Source organism: Leuciscus leuciscus, assembly GCF_965113295.1.
Source record: "Leuciscus leuciscus genome assembly, chromosome: 17".
In the NCBI taxonomy this organism is placed as follows: domain Eukaryota; kingdom Metazoa; phylum Chordata; class Actinopteri; order Cypriniformes; family Leuciscidae; genus Leuciscus; species Leuciscus leuciscus.
Window position 1 is genome coordinate 15,379,847 of NC_138741.1, and position 7,304 is coordinate 15,387,150.

The window sequence follows — 7,304 nt, forward strand, 5'->3', positions numbered from 1 at the left end:
TTTGTATATATAAATACACACATATGCATGTATATATTTAAGATTTTGATTTATTTATATACAAATTATGAGGAGACGACTCCACGCCCGTGAGGAGACGACTCGATGCCGGCGATATGTTATGCCCTAAATTAATGCATGATAAACTAACTGTATTTTTCTATGTACATTTCTGAAATGCACTTTCTGTAAAGCTGCTTTGAGACAATATGTATTGTGAAAAGCGCTATACAAATAAATTTGAATTGAATTGAATTAATATAAATTATGTATAAATGTATAAACATGCAAATATTTCTAAAATAAATACATGCATATGTGTGTATTTATATATACAAAATAATTATACACAGTACACACACATATATTATGCAAACACAAACTTTTATTTTGGATGCGATTAATCGCGATTAACTTTTTCCCAGCCCTAATAATAATACATTTTTACTGAGGAAAGGAAGTCCTGCCTTTCTATTAAAAATATATATATAAAATAACAATGCAGATATTAAGAAAACACACACATGACTCACACAGAAAAAGTACCAACACATATATCAAAGAGCAGTTATTTGACAAGCACACAATCCAACAGAAAACTCTCCTCTCAATGCAACAGAATGCACTTTGACACTGCAATACACAACAGAAGATCTCATCATTTTCTCTTCACCTGTGTTACTGTTCAACACACTGTAGTCACAAATAAGGGCATTCCAAGATAAACTAAACCAGTAAACCTTCTTCATTGACAATATATTGAAAGAAAAATTCACAACTGCTGTAAATGCAAATATGATAAAGAACAGGAGAGACCATAGCATCAATAGCTGTTAGATCTTCAAAAGCGTAAAATATGGATTTCTATGGAGGATAATGGCATTGACCGAAGAATGTCTGAATCTGTATTAAATGCTACAGTCCATGTGACAACATCATTAATCAGGGTTATACTTAGTGTAGTGAACATGATGTGTCATAAAGTGATTTCTTTTTAGAGACATCTTCCTTTATATTTACTTGCCACCTTGGCAGATGTTTACTCCTGATTTCTTGTTCTGTAAGATTTTGTGGCACACTAAAATACAAAATCATACCTCAAACACCCTCATACAATCTAACATCTCACACTCTCAAAACCAAGTGACTACTTTTCCACCTATACTGTATAGTTAGCTGTTTACTCAGAGAATCTGAACTGAATTGGAACCTCATAAGTAACTGATTTACTTTACACTCCAGCAAGCAATTTTGAATTTAAAAGACATCTAGTCATCCAAACACAGCCCTGACGTCTAGGCTAAAACAAAGAAAAATTTGGGATGGAATATCATACATCTCGCAAGTAATTTTGGCAAACACTACATGTAACCAAATTCACGGTTATTTTGGCTAGAAGTGGGTTACTCATATGGTCTGTTAACCGAGATGGTGATGACGGCTATTTCTTGCTGGGTTTAGACACCTTTTGTAGACAGCAACTTCATTAGCCTTTATCACACTGTGTAAATCTTTATCACACAGGTGTAAAATAAATGACACATGACTACTTTTTAGAGCAAATATACTACATAACATTTGAGACACTGTCACATCAGGGGCACAATTATGATGCCTAAAAAAGCTGTCTTAAGGCACCTACACACTACAATATAACTGGGCTGATTTTGGGTCCAATTCTCCCTTTCCGACAATCCTAGGTAAAGTCCTGATTATCTTGATGGTTCTACAAATTATCTGTATATGTGATGTGTGCTGAGAGTGATTGAATCTGCTTGGAAGAACTTCGGAGCCGCACCGATCTCAAAGTGTAAATACTGCAACCTTTAAACTTTAAAGGGATAGTTCACCCAAAAATGAAAATTCCATCATAAATTACCCTCACCCTCATGTCGTTCCAAACCCAAAATTAATACATTTTTAACGCGCGTTCACAAGAGCACCACGACGTATGCGTGGGATACATGTGTCGATACACATCTTCTGAATGTGGCTTTCAAGATGTGGCATGATAATATCACAATCGATGCAGCACACCTCCTGTTCAGTGGGCATCACTGGGCACTGATGACATCTACACCGCCACTTCTTGATTGCTCTTTATCTTTCAGAAGCTTGTGGCTGTGGTTGTGTTGCAGCCTCTTCTATCTCTTTTAGTTTGTTCTCTGTATATTCTGGTTAGAGTAAGGTTGTACAAAAAAATGCAATTCATCCTGTGTCGAAATCTGTAGACATAGTTATGACCTGTTTTATGTTGAGTGTACGTCTACGGTCTTCCTCTGCTTGTAAACACAGCCCTGCGTTTCCGGGTCATATGTCAACGCCAGCTCCTGTGTAGTGTTGTTTTTGGCGGCCTGTTTTAATTTTTGTTTTAGTCTAGTCTTTGTGTCAAGCTGTCATTTTAGTTTTTATTAGTTTTAGTCACGTTCATACTCTTTTTAGTCTAGTCAAGTTTCAGTCGACTAAAAGTCTGAGCATTTTAGTCTTATTTTAGCCAGAATTATCCATGACTATTTTCGTCTAGTTTTAGTCGACGAAAACTGATGACATTTAGTCTAGTTTTAGTCAATGAAAATTGTATTTTAGTCTCTTTTTAGTAATGCAATTCTATTTAACCCAGTCAATATAGTGTACCACTATGGAAAAATAGCGAACAGAAAAGTAGCACTCGTCTCATTCGTGGAGGTTGAAAAACAAATTCTTTGTGACATCCAAGATTTATTGTATTAAAATTTAAATGCAAAAGAAAAGGCATGAGAGTTGGCTGTTTTTGTCAATTTTAAGTTTTAATTTAATTTAATAAATAATAACTACATGGCTAAATATTTTACCACTTGCTTATAAATCTATATAGAAGTAGTGCATTGAATAATACGTTGTTTAAATTGTGCTTAAAAGTGAATTACGTCTATTAAAGAGTGTATATGTGTACAAAGAGAATTGCAATGCTAACAAAATTTTTTTTTTTTTTTTTTTTTTTTAAATGTAGCTGATAACTTCTGGATTTGAAATAAAAATAGTGAGTATGTGTTTGTGGTACAGCCGTGGATAAGTTACGCACTGCAAACGCAGCATATGTGAAAGCACTATAGTGCGTGCTGGTCCTGCACCGCATACACACTGCACACGGAGTATGTGTGAAACAGGCGTCAGACTTATAACTTTGTTTGTTGTCGTTTACGCTAACTCAGCGCAGCTGCATCTTCTAAATAATGCCGCGAGTGGGGCTTGAGGAAGTGACGTCGCCTGCGACCTGATGCAGCCTCTGAAGTGAGACACGGGAAACAGAAATACTGCAAAATAATAATAATGCGACTAAACGAGACGAAATAGCGTCATAACATTTCGTCTCGTCTCGTCTCGTTTTGGTCAACGAAAATGAAGAGACATTTTAGCATAGTTTTTATTTTGTAAACCACATTTAGTCTCTTTTTTATTTGTCAACAATATTTTATTATACATTTAATTATAGTTATCGTCACACGACCAGCATTTACGTTGCGTCTTGTCTCGTTTTCGTCACATGATAAAGGTTCGTTGACGACGATATTTAGTCATAATTTTCGTTGACGAAAGCAACACTACTCCTGTGTCATAACCACACACGCGTATGCTCTCGTGGTGCTCTCGTGAACGCGAGTCGGAGAATGATACGGAAGAGAAGAAATTGTTGAATAAAGTCGTTATTTAGTTTTTTTTGCCGCACAAAAAGTATTCTCGTCACTTCATAATATTAAGGTTCAACCACTGTTGTCACATGGACTATTTTAACGATGTCTTTCCTACCTTTCTGGGCCTTCAAAGTGTAAATTAAACAGCTGTCAATGGAACCCCTCCTGAGCCATCGTATTTCATCAAAAATATCTTAATTTGTGTTCCGAACGGGAACGTTGGTCTTACGGGTTTGGAACGACATGAGGGTGAATCATTTATGACAGAATTTTCATTTTTGGGTGAACTAATCCTTCAACATATGTGACCCTGGACCACAAAACCAGTCATAAGTCGCACAGGTATATTTGTGGCAATAGCCAACAATACATTATATGGGTCAAAATGATCGATTTTTCTTTTATGCCAAAAATCATTAGGATATCATGTTCCATGAAAATATTTAGTAAATTTCCTTCCGTAAATATATAAAACAATTATTTTTGTGAGTGAATGCAGCACAATCGCAAACATAAATGGACAACTTTAAAGGCGATTTTCTCAATGTTACGATTTTTTTGCACCCTCAGATTCCAGATTTTCAAATAGTTGTATCTCGGCCAAATGTGGCCCTTACCATATTTTAAATACATTCATGGAAAGCTTATTTATTCAGCTTTCATATTATGTATACATCTCAATTTCCAAAAATGGACCCTTGTGACTGGTTTTGTGGTCCAGGGTCACATATGTGGGTTTTACAATTCTCTCCCCATCAGTAGAGGGAGCCCTCACCCAACTTATAGGACTCTGAAACACTCATCTAGTTCAATTGTCCTCACCTGTTAGCAATTTATTCTCATATATTTTCACACAATAGAGCATATGCTGCATGTGGAACAATGGAATAGTGTACTTACCAATGTTATGCCTGTTACTACAATTTGCTAACTAATTGTGTTATTTATGATTTTTCTAGCAATGAACATACAAATTAAAAATACATTATTTACCTAAATTATTTACTCAAATGTGGCTTGAAATGAAAATTCACCCTATCTAAATGCATGTTATAGATCTTATTGTGAACAAACATCTGTGCATCTTTGCATCTGTGCAAAATTTATATTGTGAAATAGTAATAAAAAAAATTTTTTTAATAAAATATATTAAAATCTCCATTAAATACTTCATTGTAACATGACAGTCACATGATTCTTCAGAAATCATTCTAATATGCTGATTTGCTGCTTAAGAAACATTTCTTCTTTTCGTCAATGTTGAAAACAGTAGTGCTGCTTAAAATATTTGTAGAATACATAATAAAAATGTTTCCAGGATTATTTGATGAATCGAACGTTTAAATGAGCAGCATTTATTTGAAATCGAAATATTTTGCAACATTATAAATATCTTTACTGCCATTTTTGATCAAATGAATGTGCACTTGCTGAAAAAAATATAAATTTCTTTATTACTGACCCCAAACTTTTTAATGGTAGTAGTAAAAAAAGAAGACATTTCTCACAAAATGTTTCTATTAATAACATATATAAGGTCAGATAGAATACAAAACTGAGACTGATGTCTATAGATTGACTGACATGTATGAATATTAAATAAGTATGAATATTAAATATATTCCTTTAATAAATCATTTAACCACATTAAAGCCAGTAAAATAAAATATATAAAAATTATAAAAAAGTATGAAATCAACTTGCAGAATAAACATAATGTAATAAATAACCAGTACACTAGAACTAAAGCATTTAAGCGCTCACATACTAGGTTATTAAGCAGCAATATTAATCTAGAATTATACTCACCTGCTGCCTCCAGGTCCTAGTGTTCTTCAATAGAGCACTGCAGAAATTCATCCTCCTGCAGATATTGAGAACAGTAAAACAGTGAAAATATGAAACGAGACAGGCAAGAAAAAGGAAAGCGCAGAAAGAAAGCAAGACAAATTAATTCGTCCCACCGAACAGTTGAACTGAAAGTGCTTTTACTAAAAGACTTATTACAGCAATCAATTTACTTTTGTTTCCTTTGTCCCTCGGAAACCAATTAGTAAATTTAATTTCACTCAGATTTACTACGGTTTCACTTAGAGCAGGAATGTAACATAGAGGAAACTAAAGAAGACTATTGATCTGATGCTAATAGGAAAATCTACACGATTGGGGCGGATGTGTTGGGGTAAGATGAAGACAGAGAATAATGAAAAACCCAAGTTTTGTTGTTCAAAGTAAATGTTTGATTTCCCACTGGGAGAGATAACAAAGTAATCGCATTACGCATTCACTTTGTGCGCAGCTCAGCGGTTCGCTCACAAGGCCTGTTGTTGTCTTTAATAGTTACAATTCTAATGAATAATCATGGCCACTTTGCTGCTGGGTGTCTGCATTTGTGCTGTCATTGAACATCCGTCCTGAAACAAGTGGCACTCACTGCAGAGCCAAATGACATCCAGCTCCACCTCTCTGGATGTCATGGGTGGAGTTATGGATAGGGTTAGGGTGTGGTTGGATATTCTTGCTCCACCCATTACACCCAAATTACATTCAGAAAGGAGGAGCGGGACTTCACACTCTGCAGCCTCTCTCCTGAAATGAAACCTGCTGGGATAAATCCACCACTAGGTGGCAGCAGCAGGCAGCAAATAACACACGTCTGTCTGACTCAGGCCATTGGTATCGCTGAGGCTGTGCAGGTCATGAAATCCTAATGACATGGGAGAGGCTGCACAGATTGACAGTGGCATCCCAGAATGCCAAAAGAGTTTCACTGGTAGTTCCTCTGACAGAGTCAACATTCGTTCAGTCAGTCTGAGGACCATTGTTTGTTACAGCCGTAACAAGAGGTCATGATGGCACAGTTAAACGGCCTGTCAGAACCTCGCATGCTGCAGTGTCTGTTTCGGCTTCTGCTTCCGCTGCCAGACACGTCCGTTCCCCGCAAATAACAACTGCATGTCTCCGTTCACCCCCCCACCCCTCGCACCTGCCCTGGTCGTTCACTTAGTATGAGATGAGATGCCATTCATGTGTTTGATGGCGCTGCTTGTGTGGATTCCTCCCCTGAGGCAGAGGAATGCCGCTGTTTATCATGAACGGGGGTTTTGCAGTCTCATCATCCATTTTGTGGGAAGCTGGCGCACATGGGGGAAATTGGATGTCAACTGTGTTTGTCACATTAATGGGAAACATGTGTGATTGTGACAGACAGGAGCTCGCTGTGGCGCTTCACTGCTTTCCTCAGAGCCCTCCAGAGAGAGATATAGAGAGAGAGAGAGAGACTGGGGGATGGGGGATCATGAGAGAGAGAGAGCGAGAGAGAGAGAGAGAGAGAGAGAGAGAGAGAGAGAGAGATGGCAAAGAAAGAGAAAGAGAGTAACATTTCTAGAGATCAGAGTAGAGAGAGGGAGAAAGAGATTTAAAAAAAGAGAATTAGTCTGAAGTTCCACATGCATCATGTGGCATTTTTCCTGTTCTGAAGAAAATAACTTATGTTCAAAGGAATAAAACCAGGGAGGTCTACAATACATGGATAAAGCCATTATAGCTTTCATTATAGCTATATCCCCCCCCAAAACGAACTCTTAGTATTACAACAGAAAATTTCAGCATACCTTAATTGTGTCAGTACAA

General features: G+C 36.7%; 1 long non-coding RNA gene across 1 annotated transcript; it reads left to right on the forward strand.

Annotated features, from left to right (window-relative positions):
• The first annotated feature begins 2,038 nt into the window (after positions 1 to 2,038).
• LOC309479567 lies at positions 2,039 to 2,960 on the forward strand. The gene is made up of 2 exons (XR_014199311.1): positions 2,039 to 2,558; positions 2,666 to 2,960. It is a non-coding gene; the product is annotated as an uncharacterized lncRNA (long non-coding RNA).
• Positions 2,961 to 7,304: the final 4,344 nt, after the last annotated feature.